Here is a 23178-nt window from a genome sequence, read left to right on the forward strand (position 1 = left end):
CACTTAAGACTTCAGTAATCAGTAAAGGTTTTGGTTTTAGTTCCTCCTTAACTTTTGGCTTTCCATATTGCCTTTACTGGGAATTCTATTCCAGATTCTACTGGACTTGCCCTTTGCCTGGATCATTGTTCAACTTACTCCAGGGAGAATAAGAGGGTAGAGGAATTAGAAAGGCAAAGCTTTGATAAATTTTTTATCCCTCTTTGCCATCACAGATATGCAATAGGAATGCAGTCACTCTAAACCAACTTTGAATAATGAGCAACTAACAGTGAACTTTGCATGGGGAAAAGCTGTGCTCTCAGCAATTACAGAATTCTAATCCTTACTTTGAATATTTGTGTTTTTGCACAAGCATGACAGTTACCTTTAGTTTCTTAAAATCCTCTGTAAAATTTGTGAGAATAAAGCGATTTCTTGAAAAAGCAGTTATCTAGATTTTCATTTGTGAATAATTGTAATGAAATTTAAAGTGCTTTTAAAAGCTAACTGATGGTTCTTTTTTTGTTTTATTTGGGGGAATACCAGAAAGTCGTGATGGAATTTTTAGTGCTTTTATATGTGTGTAATGACATGAAATATTTATATTTTGGATTATGTCATATAAACTAGACACATTTTAGCAGAAATTATGACTGTTATACGTCTGCCATAAAATCACAGCCATGGGTGCCAGGGTGTTGAGGGTTGGGGAGTCAAGCAGTCAAAGCAAGCATGAATTTCCATTTCTCAGTTTTCCCACATGCTTGTTCCTCAATCATTTCTTTCCTTTTTGTTTTTTAAGAGAAGCTATAGAAAGTATCAAATATCAAGAAATATAAATGGAAGAAATTTTAAGATTGAGCCATTACTACCCTCAAAAAACCATTTCTTACTTTTGGAAGCAGAATGCTGCAGCCTGGTTTAAAAAGATCACAATATCCACACGAGCATAGTTTCAGAATCATGGTGCTCACATCCCACAGCTAGCCTCTAAAACAAATACTATCATTTTTTCCTTAACATGAGCTGCAAATTAAAAGTAGATGGTTTTACTCAGGTAGGAATTGAGATGCTAATATTTCCAAAGAGAATGAACATGGAGTTTAGTGCAATACATAATATATACATTTCTCATTCTTAATAGTCTTTTAAATGTTGACATAGAGCATTCACACTATAGTCATTCATGGAATTGATGCCTAATTTGAAACATATTTTCTATTACAGAGATGATTGTATATGGAAAGGAAATAACTCCCTTAGTCCCACTGTGTATATCAAAAGAGAAATCTGGAGCCATTATATAGTTTATGCTTAAGATTTTGATTAAAAGATACCATGAATATCCCATGAGAGCTCAGTCCAAGGTAGAGGATTTGAACTGAGCATATTGAAAAAAGATTGGGTGCCCAAATACCAGTTTTAAGTAGCTTTTCTTACTGAATTGTATATTAAACAATCCACATGAATGTAAAAACCAGCCACTTCCTGAATAATGGCCACATCTGTTTTCAAGTCAAACTTAAATCCCCTATCTCTAAATTTGGTGAATGATTCAGTTTTAGAGCTAGAGTGGAATTTAGTCCAATTCCCTCTTATTACAGATGAGGAAATTGAGGCACAGGGAAATTCCTTTTTAATAACCCATAATAATCCTTCCAATCTTATCCTGAGTCACTCCATGGGGAAGTCTTTTCTGCTTCCTGTCACCACGAAAAATATGAGTCTCCTCTAACACATATTCACAAATTCCTCCACATTTTTGCTTCATAGTAGTTAATGTAACTTCTGATTATGCAAGCAAAAGTTATGATTTTTGGCTTAGCATCTATTGCCACAAATAAATGCTCCATTAGCTCCATAAACTGGGTCCTCCCTGCCTGGCACATGTCAGGCACATAGAGGGTAACCAATAAATATTTAATGTTTAAGCAACATGCAATGACACAAACACATATTATATTTCATTTATTAAATTAGTAGTTAGACTAGATTATCTTTAAAGTGTATTTCAACTCAAAAGGAATGTATGAATGTTTGGTGAGTCTGATACTCTTTGCACTATGACACAAATGTTAGAAAAGACACATTTTGTGGCTATCATAGTTTCTCCATTTTCTATTTATGACTTAATCATGTCCCATTCAAATAGTGGAAAGTACATTGGGAGAGGAGACTTAGCCTAGTTATGTGTGGAGAGTTTGCCTTAGTCTCAGTCACTAGGGAGACTTCACACTCCAGAGACCTTAGGTAAGCCAGTGTCTTATCTGTGTAAATTACAAGTCAGATATACAAAGCACTCAAAGAGGGGTTCAAGAAGTCTTGTCTGATAGTGTTGAAGGAACAAATGTAATTGACACTTTGATAGGAATACATGTGTTCCCAGGAAGAACCACTTTGAAGCAAGCTACTGAATAGAGATTGAACTGAGATGCAAATAAACATCACTTTCATCTTTGACCTCTGGAGAAGCTTGATTTATCAAGATCACAGGAAAACAGAATGATGTGACTCCTGGTGTTAGCATAGACATTGCAGTAGGATCATGGAAGGATAAGAAAGTGCTTGTTTTAATACATTTTGCTTTCTCCCTCTGCATGCAAGCCTATAGGTTGTCCATGCATAACAAAGAAATGTTTATTGAATATTAGAATTCTTCCTGACACCTCCCACACTGTAAATTTCTCATGAAAAATGAACACCTTTTGAATTAAGAGATAGGCAGGAGTGAGAGAAAGGTAGAAATGGCACTGAATTCTTTGAACATGGAAAACAGCAAGAAAGATTAAAGTAAGGATATGTGACTAAATGCTGCCTTATGTTATAGACAGTCTAGATTAGAATGAATATATTTGTTATGATCTTTAAGATAAATCCAGCCTTCATTTTAGTAGCAATAAAAGAATATTAATTGTCAAGGTATAATGTTGAATATCTTATTTCTGCCCTGAGTAAGAAAAATAATTATACAGCAATTATAGTGTTAATCACTCATTCTTCAGACATAAAACTTAATAATCATGTGTTAAGACCTCAGCTTGTGGACCAGGACAAAAATACAAGAAACACATCAGACTCTGTTTGTTCTTGACTGATATGTCTTCAGGCCCATCTCATTAGACTTAACTATGCTAGCCATCGTGTGAGATCCGTGTATCAGTTGTTTGCTAGTGATTGTGTGATTACATTTTATTAATTAATTAATTCATTCTTGAATACCTTAGCTTTTCTTAGAAGCTTATTTTGGAGAACCTTTCTAATTACAGGTGACCTTTCTAGAAACTGGGGCTACAACAAGGTCAAGAAAAGTAGAACAGCTAGTTAGGACTTTGCATAGTACTCAACTTTGCTTTGTTGAGGACTTAGTGTGGTGGCTAGTTTCATATCAAATGGTCAAAGCTCTGGTCCCCAGTTGTTTGGTCAAAAATTAGTCTGAATGTTGTTGTGAAGGTATTTTGTAGATGTGATTAAATATATATGATCAGTTGACTTTAAATAAAGGAAATTATCAATTATGTGAATAGGTTTTATCCACTCAGTTGAATGTCTTAAGAATAAAAACTGAGGTTTACTGGGAAAGAAGAAATTCTGCTTCAAGATTGTAATATGGAGGTTTTACCAGAGTTTCTAGCCTGCCAACCTGACCTACAAATTTCACACTCAAGACTACAACATCTCACATACCTGTTGATCATCTTTAAGTCTTCCTTGAAAACATGTGGGTTATTATTTGTTTTTGTTATTGTGTTGTGTGAGTACTTTATATATTTTGGATATTAACCATTTACTAGGTGTATGATACAAGAAAAATATTTTTTCTTGTATGTTTTAGCCCAAGATTAGTTAAGTATATCTACTTGGGTTTATTTCTGGGCTCTCTATTCTGTTACAATGGTCTACATGTCTGTTTTTATATACATCTATAGGCTGTATTTTCATTTTATTATTTTGTTTGCTGTACAGAAACTTTTTAGTTTGATGAAGTTCCACTTTATTTTTGCTTTTGTTGGTGTGATATCAAAAATATTGCTGAGGCCAATGTGAAGGAATTTTTCCCTTATGTTTTCTTATAGGAGGTTTATGATTGAAGGCCTTAACATTTATGTCTTCAATTCATTTTGGATCAATTTTGTATATGGTGTAAGAAAAGGATCCAATTTTGGTCTTTGGCATGTGGATGTCCACTTCTCCCAACATCATTTATTGAAGAATTCTATACTCATTGTATATTCTTGGTGTTTTGGCCTAAGATAAGTTACGTGTATCTACTTGGGTTTATTTCTGGGCTCTCTATTCTGTTACAATGGTCTATATGTCTGTTTTTATACCAGTACTATATCGTTAGATTACTATAGTTTTATATCAAAATTTTAAATCAGTAGTTTCTGACTGATTTAAAATTTTGATATATCATTGTTCTTTTTACTCAAGAACTGCCTTGGCTATTCAGAGTCTTTTGTGATTCTGTGAGATGAAAAGGCACACAACATCTCTAATCAGAGAAATGCAAATCAAAACTGTAGTAAAATATTACCTTAAATTTTTTATGATGTCCCTTATTAAAAAAATATAGATAACAAATGTTGGCAAAGGAATGAGAAAAAGGGAACTCTTGCACATTGTTGGTGGAACTCTAAGTTGAAACATCCCTTATGAAATGCACAATTGAGGTTCCTCAAAAAATTAAAAATAGAGCAACCATATGGCCCATCAGTGCCTCTGCTGGATATATACCCTAAGAAAATAAAATCAACACTTCTTAGACATAGTTGCATTTCCATGTTCATTGCAGCATTATTCAGAATAGCCAAGACAAGGAAATACGTATCTATTGATGGGTGACTGGAGAAAGAAATCATGAGATAGATAGATAGACAGATAGGTAACAAATATTATTCAACCTTAAAAAAGGAGATGCTGCCATTTTCAAAAACCTTGGTGAACCTGGAGGGGGACATTATGCTATGTGAAATAAGCCAAATAAATATATTGTTGAATATCTAGAAACCTTTGGTTACCAGGGGTTGGAGGGGAAAATGGGATAATGTCTGTTAAAGGGTACAGAGTTGCAGTTATGTAGGCTAAATGAATCTAGAGGACTAATATAGTAATATGGTACAACATGATGAGTATAGTTATTGTATTGTATATTGGAAATTTGATAAGAGATTAGATTTCAGGTGGTCTTACTATATAAATATACCCCTCTAAACACACCAAATGTAGCTACGTAAGGAGATGGATATGCTAATTTACCTGACTGAACAAATGTTTTATGTATGTGTTTATAAAAGCATCATATTTTATGCCTTAAATATATATAACAAAAAAAAAAACTGCAGTATCAACTCTTTCCTGAGTGTCCAGCTTGCTGGCTTAACCTACAAATTAAAAAATTTCCAACCTCCTTAATCATGTAAGCCAATTCTCTAAATCCTCTCTCTCTCTCTCTGTCTCTCTCTCTCTCTGTGTCTGTGTGTGTGCGTTTGTATGTGTGTGTGTGTCTAACTCTCTCTCTCTCTCTACTTTTCTTTATCTCTATCTCAATCTCTCTACCTTTCTCATCTCCATGTTAGCCACTTTGCTAAATTTTTATGTTTACTTAATATTTCATGTAATTTCTGAACTAGAAATTCCATATTTCTAGTTACTATCTTTCTGTAAGTAGAAGATCCAGATATATGAGGCTTGAAGCTAGTTAATTAGGAAGGCTCTTTTGAAGAAAAAGAAATATAAAATTACAAATAAAATTAGGTACTGACTTTGGAGAAAATCTGCACAAATGAAACATCAAAATTTAACCTTTATTAGTGTCATGGTAAGTACCTCTTTTTATAAAAACCTATGAGATAAGTACTATTATTTTTGTTTTTCCCAACTTACATATAAGGGTGATGAGATTTAAAAGATTGACTTGCCTGTTCCATGTTTAGAGCTCAGCATGAGTCAGTGTAAAATCCTAATATAAATTACCTGTCATGCTTGAGGCTTGCAGCTCTTTGTGGTAATTATGCTAGGTAACATTTCAAGCAATAAGTTTTTATTTTATTTTTTTAAAAGAGGCAATCCTAAGAGATCTGCGCCTTCCAGTTTGACATGGCTTTTAAATTTCCAGTTCTAGAGCGTATCACCTCCACCGCTGACCAAGCAGAGAACATAACAAAACAATGTGCCTCATAACTAGAGACTTGAAACCCTAATGGTACTGGCACATTAAGATCTATGAGCACAAAACAGTAATGATGCATTTAAAAAATTGAAAGCAATGAGGTGTTTTTAGTACTTTTAGGTATGGAAGCACAATTTCTTTTCCTGTCTTTATTCCCAACCAAATGCTTTATATTATATTCAAGATACTTGGCTTTAAAACAAACACCCTTGTACCTACAATAAGCTATATATATATAATTTTTTATCTTCTTTTTTTTTTGAAGCAATGTCTCACTTTGTCACCCAGGCTGGACTGCAGTGGCATGATACTGCAGCCTCAACATCCCAGGCTCAAGAAATTCACCCACCTCAGTGCCCCCAGGTAGATAGACAGAACTACAGGTGTGCATCACCAATTTCAGCTATGAATTTTTAGTAGAGGCAAGGTCTCACTATGTTTTCTGGGCTGATCTCAAACATCTGAGTTCAAGTGATGCTCCCACCTAACCCTCCCAAAGCATTGGGATTATAGGCGTAAGCCATTGCATCCAGCCCTACAATAAGCCCCAAACAAATTTTGATATTTTGACATACTTTTTTTAGAATTTTAGAATAAAATGTTAACATGAGAATTAAGTCACCATTTTATCTCCTTCTCAATTGCATTTCTTTCCACTTCATTATTTTCTGAATAAATGAGTGAACTAATGCATGAACAAATATACTTGCAACAATACACAGCCATATATCTCCCCCTCTCCTTCTCAGCAAAGTATAAGTGCTTCCATCTTCTATTCTACTAAAACACTAAGAAACAAAAGCATCCTGCAGATTTGGTGATGAAACTTGATGTGGGTATTCTAATTCATTCAAAATGTCAAAAAACATTATTTGGCGATGCCATCAGCTATTGTGAAATCCTAATTGGAAAATCTTGAATCAACTCAGGCTTTGCCCATTCCTTAATCTGTGATCAATTTACAGGCACTTTATGCATCTTTTAAAAGATTGTTACCAGTTTCACTACATTCGTTTTTAGAGTCGGAAAATCACTTCTCTTTCATTTCTAGTGAGATCTATAGGGTTAGGTGAGGACTAACAAAAATTACTAAAAATCAGCATCTATATGTGAAAGGCACTTTATAGCATTAAAAGCTGTTATATTTTGCACTCGGTTAGGAAGAGGAGCGTAATATAGACATAGGAAACAGAATTACATCAAAAGTTCTGTGACCTACAACATCTAAAGAATTCCTGTCTTTGAGTTCAGCTTTGACTTTTATGTTCAAGAAGAATTGCTTGTGATCTCTGCCTGGCCTAAACACTGGAAGGAGAGAAGAACAAGCTATTTCCCCACCTCTACAAGGTACAGGTTTAAGTGAAGGGAAGCAGAAGTCTGGTCTGTGGCTGAAGGGGACATTAATTAAATTAAATGTCCATAATAACCAACAGCTCAAACTCTGAGCCAGGCAATCCTGGTTTAGTATTATGGCTTCTCACCTAATTGCATGAAACTTGAGCAAGTGACTCCTTCTCTGGAGTTTAGTTTTGTCATCTGTGACACAGAGGTAATAACAGTAATGACCTCCCTAGGTTAACATTTATTAGATAATTAATCTAAAAAAATTGCATGGTACATGATATGTAGTAGACATGTACCAAAGATAAGTAATTTTAATTAATATTATTAAGATCCAGGAAATGGACTGCCTCTCCAGCTTCTTTCCCCTTCTGGAAATCAAAATCATTCCAGGCACCATGATGAGAGAACATTATGACCTCACTCTCTGGCCACAGTTGATGCTATAGGGTAGGAATCTGACCAGTTCTTTCCTGAGACTTTAGGAACTATAACTGAGAAAAGCAAACTTTCTTTGAGTAAGGTTTGGCTAAAGTTGTAAAACTCAGAAGCCAACTTCTTGGGAGGCCATGTTCATCTACTATGAGTAGAAAGCTGGTATCTAATAGCAGGAAACAGTAACATCTACATGCAAATGGAACTAGATATGCGAAGCAGTAGTATCCCGGTGGCATTTGAATCTCTGGTTACAGCTGGTCTTGAGACAAGGCCATATCCCTCCCTTCCATAAGGTCTTCATGTTCTATGGCATATGCCAATAACCTTCCAAATCATTGCCTTTTACACTTAAACTGGTTGACATTGGATTTCTATCACTTGGTAACAATCAAGCTCTTTACATATATTATTTCATTTAGTTTTCAGTAATGGTGAAAGATAAGTATTATTATTCACATTTTCCAGATATGCAAACTGAGGTTCAAAGAAGATAATTTCTTGCCCATGGTCAAACCACCAATATGGTAGAGCCACTGCAGAATATCATTCCTCTGCCTCCAAGCTCCCCCTTCTGCCTGTCACGTCCTTGCCTTTTCTTCCTTTTCTTCCTTTTCTCCTCTCTCCCTTCAGTTAACAAACTTCTATAAGACTTCAGGTATCAGCCTATCATTGCTCCTTCCAGAAGCTTTCCTTGACTCCAAGGACCAGGTAAATGTTTCTGTTCTATGTTCTGCAGTTTTTACTTTTCTCCTTATTATAACATTTATCACTTTATATCCTAAACATCTATTTTCTGTATGCTCCACTCTACTATAAACTAGTTAAAGGCAGGAGACATCTCTTTTCTCTTTATATCTCATACCTTGTTCAGCCTCTGACAAAAAGGAGGCCCTTTATACATGTATTTTTAACTGAATGAATAAGGGTGTATTTAGAGCAGGGGGAACAGTTTGCCATGTCTCCAAAGTCACACAACTTTGGGAACCACCCGCATTCTCATGCAACAGATTAGCCCAGCACGTAGTTTTCTTTTCCTGGGCTTGATGCTTCTGTCCCATAAAATAACATAATACAAATCATCTCTTTTCTTAGCAACCTTCACTTTCTCTCTCAATTCCCTGCAGCTTGGCAGTTCCGCTCTAATTGGGAGGTGAGAGTGAAACTAACACATAAACTAAAGACAAATTAAACACTCTGAGTCATCTTATGGCAGTTCAATAGCATGGAAAAATATGTATTGGGTTAAAAATATTTTCATAATTTTTTTCTATTTCAATTTGGTCATTCTGTTCTTGTACCCTCCAGGAATAGAAGCCATTGTATTTTTCAGTATTACCTCGAAACATAGCAAATTATCTGGTTTTTATATTTTTTTCTTGACACTTAGGGCAATATATGCAAAAACATAGTATGCAAAAGAGAATATTTTCAACAAAATAATCAAGATATAAAATAATGAAAATACTATTAAAAATCCTCAAAATCGAATTATGAGAAAGAAAATTTAAAGGAAAATATTTAAGAAGACAGTTTTTTAACTGATTTTTTAAATTGACAAATTAAAATGTATATATTTATCAGGTACAACATGATGTTTGAAATATGCATTTTGGAATGGCTCAGTCGAACTAATTAACATGTACATTGTTTCACATACTTTATTTTGTGGTGAGAACACTCTCCTAGTGATTTTCAAAATAACAACTTGTGATTAGCCGTAATCATTATGCTGTATAGTACATTTCTTGAACTTATTCCCTTGTCAAACTAAAGTGTAGTATCCTTTCTCCCCAGCCATCACCACCCTTTAGGCTCTGACAACCATCATTCTACTCTGCTTCTACATGAGGCTGTTTCAAACACCTCATGATCTCACTTGTATGCAGAATCTAAACGGTTGAACTCACAGAAGCAGAAAGTTTATTTTACTTAACCTAATGTCGTCCAAATTCATCCACGATGTCGAAAATGACAGGATTGCCTTCTTCTTGAAGGCTGAATAGTATTCCATTGTGTGTATATATCACATTTTCTTTACCCATTCTTCTATTGATGAACACTTAGACTGATTAGATCAGATGTCTTGGATGTTATGAATAACACTGCAATGAACAGAGGAATGCAAATATCTCCTTGAAATACTGATTTCATCTCCTTTTGACATATATATATGATATATATAATGATATATTATATCATCAACTAACTATAATGATATAACTATATATATATGATATATATATATATCATATATATATATCATATATATATACTCAGAAGTAGGATTACTAAATCATCTGGCAGTTCTAATTATTTTTTAGGAATCTTCATACTATTTTCCATTCCCACCAACAGGGTGCAAGAGTTCCCTTTTCTCCATATCCTTTCCAACACCAGGTATTTATTACCTTTTTAAAAATAGTCATCCTAAAAAGTATGAGGTGATAACTCATTGTGGTTTTAATTTGCATTTTTCTTGATAATTAGTGATATTGGACACTTTTTCATATACCCATTTGTATGTCTTATTTTGACACATGTATTCAGGTTCTTTGGCCATTTTTATTTTTTTCTTACTATTCAGTTGTTTTAGACCTTATAAATTCCTTATAAATTTTGGATGTTAACTCCTTACCAGTTTAATGATTTGCTGATATTTTTTCTTATTCTATGGGTTGTCCCTTCACTCTGTTGATTGTACCCTTTGCTGTGCAGAAGCTTTTCAGTATGATGCAATCTCATTTGTCTATTTTTGCTTTTGTTGCATATACTTTGGGGGCTATATCCAAAAAATCACTGCCCAGGCTAACGTCATTGAGCTTTTTCTCTTTGTTTTCTTCCCATTTTTTACAGTTTCAGATCTTATGTTTATGTCTTTAATCCATTTTGTCTTGATTTTTTGTATATAGTGTGACATAAAGGTCTAATTTTATTCTTATGCCTGGATATACAGTTTTCCCAACACCATTTATTGAGGAGAATGTTCTTTCCCCATTTTGTGTTCTTGGCACCCTTATAAAAAATCAACTAACTATAAATATGTGGATTTATTTCTAGGCTTTCTGTTCTGTTTTATGGATCTATGTGTCTGTTTTTTGCCAGTATCATGTTTTTTGAGTATCCCTTTTTTAATCTTTGTAATGTATATTGAACTAAAGTTGTATGATACTTCCAGCTTTGTTCTTTTTCCTCAACATTGCTTTGGCTATTTGAAATCTTTTGTGGTTTCATATAAATTTGAAAATTGTCTCTTCCATTCCTGTAAAAAAATCATTGGAATTTTTATAGAGATTATATTGAATCTGTGTATCACTTTGGGTGGTATGGATATTTTCACAATATTAATTCTTCCAATCCATGAATGTGGGCTATATTTCCATTTATGTCTCTCTTTGATTTCTTTTACCAATGCTTTATAGTTTTCAGTATGTAGATCATTCTTCTCCTTGGTTAAATTTATTCTTAAGAAATTTTTGTAGCTATTGTAAATAGGATTGTTTTCTTTATTTCTTTTTTGGATAGCTTTTTGTGCCAGGCACTGTGGCTCACACCTGTACTCCCAGCACTTAGGGAGGTCAAAGTGAGAAGATTGCTTGAGGCCAGGAGTTTGAAACCAGCCTGGTCAACAAGGCAAGATCCCATCTCTACAAAAGAAAAATAAAAAAAATATTCAGGTGTAGTGGTGTGTGACTGTAATCCCAGCTACCCAGGAGGCTGAGGAAGAGGACTGTATGAGTCCAGGAGTTTGGGCTGCAGTGAGCTGTTATTACACCATTGCACTCCAGCCTGAGCAACTGAACAAGGAGATCCTGTCTCAAAAAATAAAAAATAACAACAGATAGCTTGTTGTTAGTATATAGCGATGCTACTGATTTGTGTATGCTGATTCAGTATCCTGCAGCTTTACTGAATTCACTTATTAGTTTTAACAGTTTTTTAAAAATAGTTTTTTATATATAAGATTGTCTTGTTTGCAAACAAAGACCACTGAATTTCTTCCTTTCTGTTTTGGATGACTTTATTTGTTTCTCTTGCCTAATGGCCTGGCTGCAACTTCCAGTACTATGTTAAATAGAAGTGGCACAAGTGGGCAACTTTGTCTTTTTCCTAATCTTAGAGGAAAAACTTTCAAGTTTTTACCATTGAGTATGATGTTAGCTATGGGCTTTTGTTATATTTTCTGTATTGTGTTGAGGTGCATTCTTTCTATACTTAATTAGTTGAGTTTATGATGAAAAATGTTGAATTTTGTCTAAAGCCTTTTTTACATTTATTGTGATCATATGGTTTTTGTCCTTTATTCTGTTATGTTGTGTGTAGCATTTATGAATTTGCATATACTGCACCAAACTGACATCTGTGAGATAAAGTGCCACTTGATCATGGTGAATGATCCTTTTCATGTGCTGTTAAATTTGTTTTGCTAGCATTTTGTTGAGGATTTTTACATCTATGTTCATCAGGATTATTGGCCTGCAATTTTCCCTTTTTTTGTAGTGTCCTTGCATGGCTGTAATGTCAGAGTAATGCTGGCCTTGTAAAATGACTCTCAAAGTACTACTTCTTCTTCAACTTTTTGCAAGAGTTTAAGAAAGATTGGTACTAGTTCTTTAAATGTTTGATAGTATTCAGTCAGATGTCATGAGGTCTTGGGCTATTCTTTGACAGGAGAGATTTTTCTGTTTCATCGCTTTCCCGTTTTAGTGGGTTGTATATGTCTAAGAATTTATTCGTTTCTACTAGGTTATCCAAATTTTTGGTGTGTAATTACTCATAACAGTCTCTTAAGAGCCTTTGCATTTCTGTGGTATCTATTATATTGTCTCCTCTCTCATTTCTGATTTTATTTGAGCCTTCTCTCTTTTTTTCCTAGTAAGACTATCTTAACTTTATAAATTGTGTTTATCTTTTTAAAAAAATTAACACTTAGTTGCATAGACCTTTTCTATTGTTTTCTTGTCTCTATTTCATTTATTTCTGTTCTGATTCTTATTATCTCCTTCCTTCTACTATTTTTGGGCTTGGTTTGTTCTTGTTTTTCTAGTTTTTTAGGTGTAATACAAGGTTAATTGTTCAAAATATTTATTTTTGATGTAGGCATTTATTGCTAATAAACTTCCCTTGTAGAACTACTTTGCTGCATCCCATAAGTTTTAGTATGTTGTATCTCTGTTTTTGTCTCAAGATATTTTAAACTTTCCCTTTAATTTCTTCTTTGACCCACTGGTTGCTCAGAAGCATGTTGTTTAATTTCTATGTATTTGTAAATTTTTACAAAATTCTTCTTGTTATTGACTTCTAGTTTTAAACCATTGTGGTCAGAAAGGATACTTGATATAATCTTAATCTTCTTAAATTTCTTAGTGGTTGTTCCTAAAGAATGTTCTATGTGTGCTTGAGAAGAGCATCTTCTGCTCTTGTTGAATGAAATGTTCTATATATGTCTGTTAGATCCATTGGTCTAAAGCATAGTTTAAGCCCAGTGTTGCCTGACTGATTTTCTTGTTAGATGACCTCTCCTTTGTTCAAACTGGGGTACTGAAGTCTCCTACTATTATTGCATTAAAGTCTATCGCTCCCTTCAGATCTGTTAATATTTTCTTTATATATTTAGACACTCTGATATTAGCTATATATACAGTCATGCATTGCTTAAGAATAGGAATATGTTGTAAGAAATTACTGGTAGGTAATTTCACTGTCATGTGAACACTATGTAATGTATATACACAAACCTGGATGGTTTGCTCTTTCTGAGTACATATACAAGCTATATGGTATAGCCTATTGCTCCCAGGCTACAAACCTGTGCAGCATGTTACTATACTGAATACTACAGGCAATTGTAGCATGATGATAAGTATTTCGAATCTAAATATATTTAAACATAGAAAAGGTATAGTAAAAATGCAGTATTTTAATCTTATGGGACTACCATTGTATATGTCATCCACTTTATTGAAACATCATTATGGGGTGCAAAACTGTATATTTACCACCACTATGTCCTTGATAAATTGACCTTTTATTACTATATAATTATGTTCTTGGTCTCATTTTACACTTTTGACTTGTAGTCTATTTTATCTGATATAGCTACCTCTGCTTTCTCTTGGTTTCCACTTACATTGAATATCTTTTTCCATCTTTTCCATTTTAATCTATGTCTGTTTTTAAAGGTGAAGTGAATCTCTGTAGGCAGCATGTAATTGAGTATTGCTCTTTTTTTTTTAATCCATTCAACTACTCTATGTCTTTTGATCAGGAAATTTAACCCATTTACATGGCAGGTAATTTATTGATGGGTTATGACTTCCTACTGCCATTTTGTTGTGCTCTGGTTATTTTATAAATCATTTGTTCCTTTCTTTCTTCCTTTCTTTGTGATTAGATGATTTTCTCTAATTTGATTTATTACTTTTTTTTTTATCTCTATAACAGAGTTTTTCATTTTGTTAGCAAGAGGCTTACATAAATCTCTTTTAGTTATATCAGGCTATTTTAGCCTAATAATTGTGTACACACACTCTACAGTTTTACTCCACCCCTTCTCCACATTTTATGTTTTAATGTCCAGATTTACATTTGTATATTGTATATTACCTAAAAAATTATAGCAGCTATTATTATTTTTAATAGTTTATTTTTTAACCTTCATTCTAAAGATATGAGTGATTTACACATCATCATCATAGTATTAAAGTATTCTGAATTTGGCTGCATCCTTATTTTTACTAGTGAATTTTATACTTTAGGAAGATACAATTTTAATGATCCCTTTTCTCACCTAATTAAATTTTTCTCTCAAAAAACTTCTCAGTCAAAAGAAGAACCATCGGAATGGACGCTAAAATGAGCTATCAGACATAAGAGTTTTTGTATGTGTATGTGTTTAAGTTGGTCAGCCTCATTTCTCAGCTTGATGGAGAAGAAAGCACGTCTTTTTGTAGGAAGACGTGGTTTTGAATTATTAGAACTTCTGGTAAAATGTGCTATTTTATATAGGTGAACTGTTCTGAAGCTGTGAGTCTGTCATCATCCTTATTAAATAAAATTCTGAAATTTCAAATCCTCATGCAGGTTGGAACCAGAAGGTTTCAAACAGCTACTGAGCAGTCAGGGGCCTACTTTGTGCCCAGTAGTTATCCCAGATGTTCTTTGAACGCATTGTCTCCCAAGCAAATGGAAGAAAGGCGCAAGAGCTCTTCAGCGGACGTAGCAAACAAAAAAGATATGTAGCTTGAGTGCTTTCAGAGTACTGCAGCTTAGCTCTGCAACACTGACATGTGGCTTTTCTTCTTGCGGAGGTGGGGGGTTGGGGGGATGGGGAAAGTCACAAAAGTACAGAGGGTTAATGTAATTAAACCAAATCTCTCACAGTCCAGAAAATACTGTTTGAGTGAAGGAATATATTCCTCAATCACTATCAACAAATTTTCCACAGGAAGCTTACTTATTTAACCTGTAAGATTTATTGTATTGAAAACCTTCTTTAAGCTATGTTCACCTTCTATAAATCATTTTTTTAACTGAAATTTGCTATTTCTAAATTTTGTTGTATTAGAAGAATCTGCTCAACTATAGTTCTTCATTTGCTGATTATAATGAGAGAAAGATTAGTTTTACAAACACAATTTGTCATAAAAGGCGCTAACTCAAAGAGATAAATTAAACTGATGTTTGTATTTATTGCCGTGAAGATGAAGAGTTACTTAGAAATAAGCTACAAACCTGCTTCAATCAGAATCCAAGCGGAAATCAATAATTCATCCTCATACATCTTCTTGCGCTTTGCTGGCAATTGCAGACAAAATTAACAGCAGCTCTGACAGTCAAAAGGAATGACTCTAGAGTGTTTACCCAGGAGGGTAGAACCATTTCAGTCCCAGCGACATAGTCTCTACATTTTTCATACATTTTGGTCTGGAAACTTATGAGTTAGATGTTCTCTGACTTTGCTTATCTACAGCTTGGACAATTATTTTTTGTTTCTTCTTTCTTTTAATTATAATTTTTATATAACAAAATAATAAGTAGTTTCTGTTTATAATGAACTGTTATTCTTTGAGCATATCAGAAATTCAATAAAATAAAACCAGTAAAGGCCACTTATGAGCTGTGGGAGAAGCATTAATATTTTATAAGGTCTGCAGGCTATGGTAAAAGAGGGGATATCATATGTCACAATCAGAGATCATTTGATTGCCAGGAACAGAAACACAGAAATCCTCTAAAACTAATATAGATAAAACAGCATACTAAATAAGGAATAGCTTATTCTAATTAAGGAAGAATAAGCAACCTCACATGCATGCAAGGTCAAGAAAGGAAGCAGATTCATGCCCTACAGTGACTAAAATGTTATGTGAAACTCTATCTTCCTGTTTTTCTATTGGGGTTACCTCACTGAAGAATGGACCCTCTATAATAAATTTAGTTCAGATGTTGAGACTAGTAATGCCACACACACATAGCAAGAGGCTATGAAAAGATTCATTATTCATGTAATAGGGCTTTTTCGGGAGACAGGGCAGGCTCTCAAGCCATTCCAAAAATGACTTGAGGAAGTAGGAGCAATTGGCTTTAAAGTTTATTGTGGTTAGTGTGGGGCTGGGATATGGGTTCTCAGGCAGAGACTTGCATGGTTGAACTTTCCACTAGTGTGAAGGGAAGGAGCACTGGGGCTTTACCAGTTTGCCAAAGTGTGGTGCAGAAGCAAAAGAAGGTGGAAGATGGGACTTAAAAGCTGTCAGCAGTCAATCATCAAAAATATGGCCAGACTCATCATTGTACTCTCTCTTCCATTGAGTACAAACACTCTGTGATTTGAGGTTCTCTCTGCACGTCTTTTCTTTTTTTTTTAATTTAAATTTTTATTTTAAGTTCCTGGGTACATTGCAGGATGTGCAGGTTTGTTACATAGGTAAACATGTGCCATGATGGTTTGTTGCACCTATCAACCTATCACCTAGATTATTGACCTTGTAAAATATTAAAGCCTCTTGCACAGCTCATAAGTGGTCTTTATTGATTTGATTTTATTGAATTTTTGATATATACAAAGAATGACAATTTATTGCAAACAGAAACTACTTATTATTTTTGGTTATATAAAAATAATAATTAAAATACCATCACCTAGGTATTAACCCATCACCTAAGTATTATCTATTTTTCCTAATGTTCTCCCTCCTACCATCCCACCCATCAACAACCCCCAGTGTGTATTATTCCCCTCCCTGTGTTCATGTGTTCTCATTGCTTAGCTCCCACTTATAAGTGAGAATATGCAGTTTTTGGTTTTCTGTTCCTGCATTAGTTTGCTGAGAATAATGGCTTCTAGCTCCATACATGTCCCTGCAAAGCACATGATATCTTTTCTTTTTATGGCTGCATAGTATTCTATGGTGTATATGTACCATATTTTCTTTATCCAGTGTATCACTGATGGGCATTTGGTTGATTCCATGTCTTTGCTATTGTGAATAGTGTAGCAATGAATATACATGTGCATGTATCTTTGTAATAGAATGATTTGTATACCTTTGGCTATATACCCAGTAATGTGATTGCTGTGTCAAATGGTATTTCTGGTTCTAGATATTTGAGGAATCTCTACACCATCTTCCATGATTACATTCCCTTCAACAGTGTAAAAGCATTTTTATTTCTCCACAGCCACCTCAGCATCTGTTGTTTCTTGACTTTTTAATAGTCACCATTCTGACTGGCGTGAGATAGTACTTCATTTGGTTTTAACTTGCATTTCTCTAATGATCAATGAGGTTGAGGGTTTTTTCATATTTGTTGGCTACATGAATGTTATCTTTTTAGAAGCATCTGTTAACATCCTTTGCCCAATTTTGTTTTTTTCTTATAAATTTGTTTAAGTTCCTGGTAGATTCTAAATATTAGACCTTTGTCAGACGGGTAGATTGTAAAAATTTTCTCTCACTCTAGGTTGCCTGTTCACTCTGATGATAGTTTCTTCTGCTGAGCAGAAGCTCTTTAGTTTAACTAGATCCTATTTGTCAATTTTTGCTTTTGTTGCAATTGCTTTTGGTGATTTTGTCATGAAATCTTTGTCCATGCCTATGTCTTGAATGATATTCACTAGATTTTCTTTTAGAATTTTTATAGTTTGGGGTTTTATGTTTAAGTCTTTTGTCCATCTTAAGTTAATTTTTGTATAAGATGTAAAGAAGGGTTCCAGTTTCCATTTTCTGCATATGGCTAGCTAGTTTTCCCAGCACCATTTACTAAGTAGGGAATCCTTTATCCATTGCTTCCTTTCATCAGGTTTGCTGGAGATCAGATGGTTATAGATGTCTGCACATCTTTTCTATTAACTTTTTTGAGCAGCTGCTCCTTCTCTTAGTACATTTTTGGGGCTCTGTTAATGATGGAAAAAACTGTAGTGATAACTCTCAGGGACTTTATGTAAATAAGGTCTTTATCTAAACATCTTTATCTAAATTCTGGAGTGAGATGAAGAAGGAGAGACAGAGAAATAGAGAGGCACAGAGACAAAGGAGAAAAAAATGAATTCTACCTGTGGATACTGCCGAGTGACATATACATTCTGGCCCATTCAGTTCTAAGGAGATAAGGTCATGTGGACAAAATATGGACACTCCAGTATCCTCTCTCAAAAGATCCTGTGGTGGGGGTAAATTTCAGTAAAGGGAATGCCACCATGGAGGCTACTATGGTGTATCATTAATACACAAATGAGTGTTTATGCTAATACTAATATAGTAATACACCAAGTCAATGTGGAGAACTGCAATGGCAGATCAGAGGAGGATCACTATAAACATTGATTAGAGGTGAGAGGGCAGAAAGAGATGTGGTCAATCAAGGACATGGCAATTCATACAGGTCACAATGTGCTGTATAAATTGGGCACATAGGTAACTGATTGATTATTGATTGAATGAGAACAGAAACAAGCAAAAGTTAGACCTATTATTTAAGAGAGACAGATTGATCCATTACTCAATAAATGCTTACTAAGCACCAACTGCATTTTAGTTATTGTTCTGAGTGCTATTGATATATCAGCAAATTAAACAGAAATATCCTGTCTATAGAGCTGTAGTTAGGAAAAGGAGACATGTAATAAACAAATAATTAATTTATAATATGATGTTTTGTAGTGATAAGAATACGTTTACACAACACAGACAACAGAATTCTATGCAAGCTAATGCATTTGTTCAAGTCAGCAGCCTTCAAAGCCAAATGTTATAATCCAGATTGTGATCCAAATTCTATGTCACCCAGAACCACTTTTTTTGCACTCACTTTTGAGGAAGACCCATAAATTCACTGTACCTAGATGAAAAACTTATAAGTAGACTTGAAGGATATGAGCCCTCATTAAGCCTGCCAAACCTCTTTGGGATTTTGAAGGGAACTGATCCATTACCATCTGGCTTCTCATACAGAACTCTAAACAAAATTGTGGAGTTGACCATTACATACATGCTCCACTAACATTCAGGACTTTCCCTGCCTGCCCCATAGAAATCTTCTTCTCCCATAATTAATTTTTCAGATTAATTAACTCCTCAGTTTGTGAGCTGACAATATTTTAAGAGATGAGGCCAGAGATTTCTTTCATTTCTGTTTTCGTCCTAGGAAGAACTACATAAAATACAAAAGCATATTTGTTTCAAGGCAACGGTGAGCTGCTGAGGCAGCCGGAACTTGAGGTTCCAAACCCTCAGATGTGAAGTTCATTGAGGTGAGTCCAGTAATATTTTTTCAGGTAAAGTATGATTCACAGTCCTTTTAAAATTTAAGCCTATAGCTCACATTATGAAAGAGGGACTATTATCAAGATAAAAGACAAGTGGGTGTTCATGCTTGTCTTTAGGGATTTTGTCTGTTCACTTTTTCTTTCTTTGCCTGATCTCTGTATACGATGTGATATTCAGGCTCAGGCAATCACTTGGAGTCTTTCATTTGGACTAGGGCCCCTATGATGTGATGTTTTAGTCCAAGGATACGCTGAGAGTTACAAGTGTACTCTACAGTATCTACCTTAAATGCCTAAAGTTTCAGAGATGAAACAGAATTGAAGATTTTTTTTTTTTAAATTGTACTTTAGGTTCTGGGGTACATGTGCAGATCATGCAGGATTGTTGCATAGGTGCAAACATGGCAAGGTGGTTTGTTGCCACCATCCCCTCATCACCTATATCTGGTATTTCTCCCCTCGCTATCCCTCCCCACCCTCCCCACACCTCGCTGCCCCCCCCACCCCACAACTGACCACAGTGTGTGATGCTCCCCTCCCTGTGTCCATGTGTTCTAATTGTTCAATACTGCCTATGAGTGATAACAAGTGGTGTTTGGTTTTCTGTTCTTGTGTCAGTTTGCTGAGAATGATGGTTTCCAGATTCATCAATATCCCTATGAAGGACACAAACTCATCATTTTTTATGGCTGTGTATTCCATGGTATATATGTGCCACATTTTCTTTATCCAGTCTATTGTTAATGGACATTTGGGTTGGTTCCAGGTCTTTGCTATTGTAAACAGTGCCACAATGAACATACGTTTGCATGTGTCTTTATAATAGAACAATTCATAATTCTTTGGGCATATACCCAGTAATGGGATTGCTGGGTCAAATGGTATTTCTATTTCTAGGTTCTTGAGGAATTGTCACACTGTCTTCCACAACGGTTGCACTAATTTGCACTCCCACTAACAGGTAAAAGTGTTCCTATTTCTCCACATCCTCTCCAGCATCTGTTGTCTCCAGATATTTTAATGATCGCCATTCTAACTGGCATGAGATGGTATCTCGATGAGGTTTTGATTTGCATTTCTCTAATGACAAGTGATGATTTTTTTAATCCCTATGCTGTATATTTGATGATAATCTAATTGGAACAGAGACTGAAACAAGGAACACAAGATATCAGAAGGCAACACTAATTTTCCCATCAAATGTGTTTTCTCTAGTGTTTCTACCTTAGTTAGTAACCTCTCTATCCAATGACATCATTTCTTAAGCCAGAAATTTGGGAATATTCTTCAAATAAAATTTAGCAGTTTTACTGACATATGATTGATATGTAAAAATCATATGTTTCAGGCCTACAACTTGATGTTTTGATATACACATACATTGTAAAACTGTATTCCAGCTAGTGAACTTACCTAGCACTTCTACATAATTACTCCGTGTGTGTGTGTGTTGAAATTTAAGATCTATTCTCTTAGCATATTTCAATAATAGCATACATTATTTTTAACTACCTTCTCTATACTGTACATTAGATCTGTAAAACATGTTCATTTTGCATAATTGAAACTTTTAACACTCAACTCTAACATCACAAATTCCTGTCAATTTTTCAACAAAAATATATCCAATTTTAATAAAGTTCATTTATAAATAAATTTTTATGATGAGTGCTTCTTGTGTCCTATTTAAGGTATATTTGCTTAATTCCTCTGCTTTTCTCTAAAACTTTATTGTTTAAACTTTGACATTTTCTATTAGGATAGCAACTTGCTATATTTTGCTTATTGAAATGACAATTTTTTCTATGCTTAATTAAAAGTAGAAAGTTTGTACTAAGCCAGATGACTGTAAATGTACAGATATGTGTTCAGGCAATCTGCTCTGGATTGACCAATTTGTCTATTTTTGTGTCATACCACACTGTCTTAATTGCTATAGCTTAATAATGAAATCTTGGTATCTGTTTGTATAAGTTCTCAGCTTTGTTCTTGGTTTGTCTCAGTTATTCTAAATCTTTTGCATGTCTAAATAGAACAGCTGGTCAATTTCCATGAAAATATGAAATTATAACTTGGGTTATATCAAATCTATAGATATGTTTGAGGAGAATTGACAACTAAAGAGTATCAGGTTTTCCAATACATAAATAGAGCATAGTCTTTCATTTCTTTCAATCTTTCTTAGTTTATTTTATCAAAAGACCCATTTAAGGATTTTTAATACATATACCTGACAAAGAATTGTATCCATATTATGTAAATAACTCCTCAAATCAATAAACGGGGCAAAAAGATTAAAACTAATAGAATGAATAAATCTGGCATATTGATACAATGATATGCTATGCAGCACTGCAAAAGGATGAAACACTGGTGCACTAAAAAATGTGGCTGACTCTCACATACATAGCAATGAGCATTAAGCTATACACAAGAGAATATACACTGTATGAATTCATTTATATGAAGCTCAAAGACACAAAACACTAACATATGGCAATAGCTATCAAGTAGTCATTCATTTTGTGGGATTATGGGGTGGTAGGGAGCATGAAGAGGTGTCCTGCAGTGCTGAAAATGTTCTATTTCTTTATTTGGCTTGTAGAAACATTGCTTAACTCTAATTCACATTTGGAAAATTATCCTGCTGTGCACTTGTTTTGTTCTCTTTTCAGTATACTCATTATATTTCATAAAATAACATATAACATATATGTGTGTATGTAGGTATGTATATACACAGTATCAACTTTTTACCATTTGCAATGCCACTTTAATACTGAAACTGTGGTATAATAGTATCTTTCTTCCCTCCCCCATTCCAGTAGCCACAGTGATCATTTTAAGACATAAATTGGTTACTTTACCTTTTGTTTAAAGTCCCTCAGTCATTTCATTGAACTTAAAATAAAATCCAACATTTTAACTTGGCCTACAGAACTTCACCTACTTTGCCACCTGGCCCATGGTAGCTATAAAAATTTCTTATAGGAAGGTCTTTGGTGTACAATTCATGATCTGTTTTGATTTGCTTGCATAAAACTCGTGAAAAGTATAAGGTGTGGTAGATTGAATTATTATTATTATTATTATTTTCCTAGCTAGCTGAGGTTTTATTTTGAACCAAAAAAAAAAAAAAAAAAAAAAAGCAATTGAATTGTTTTGCAACTGGAGGCATGGGCGAGGGGGGTCCCCAGGCAGTAAATTCCCCGAGGGTGGGCTGAGGACTAGGGCTGAGCGTCGGGTGGGTCTCCTGTTCCCTGTGCTCCCCTGCACAGCGGCCTCCCTCCCGGGCTCTGGGGCAGCCTCAGGAGGGGCAGGCTGGGAGGGGCTGTTGCAGCTGTTCACTTGGGCAGGACGTCAGAGGACTCGGACACCAGCCTCCCGTCGCGGGTCTCAATCTTCTTCACAACCACAGCCTTGGTGGAGCTGGTGCGGCTGATGGAGCTGGAGCCCACGCCAGAGCCAAAGCTGGAGCCCAGGC

General features: G+C 34.7%; 1 long non-coding RNA gene across 1 annotated transcript in view; it reads left to right on the forward strand.

Annotated features, from left to right (window-relative positions):
* LOC135270202 (uncharacterized) overlaps positions 1 to 23178 on the forward strand; it is a 47422-nt gene that overhangs the window by 18421 nt on the left and 5823 nt on the right. The window contains exons 2-3 of the long non-coding RNA XR_010338410.1: positions 19574 to 19679; positions 20592 to 20655. This is a non-coding gene — a long non-coding RNA (uncharacterized LOC135270202). The remainder of the gene's footprint in view (positions 1 to 19573; positions 19680 to 20591; positions 20656 to 23178) is intronic.

The sequence above is a fragment of the Aotus nancymaae genome, unplaced genomic scaffold (assembly GCF_030222135.1).
Source record: "Aotus nancymaae isolate 86718 unplaced genomic scaffold, 86718_ANA_hifiasm-v0.15.2.pri h1tg000059l, whole genome shotgun sequence".
NCBI classification, from domain to species: domain Eukaryota; kingdom Metazoa; phylum Chordata; class Mammalia; order Primates; family Aotidae; genus Aotus; species Aotus nancymaae.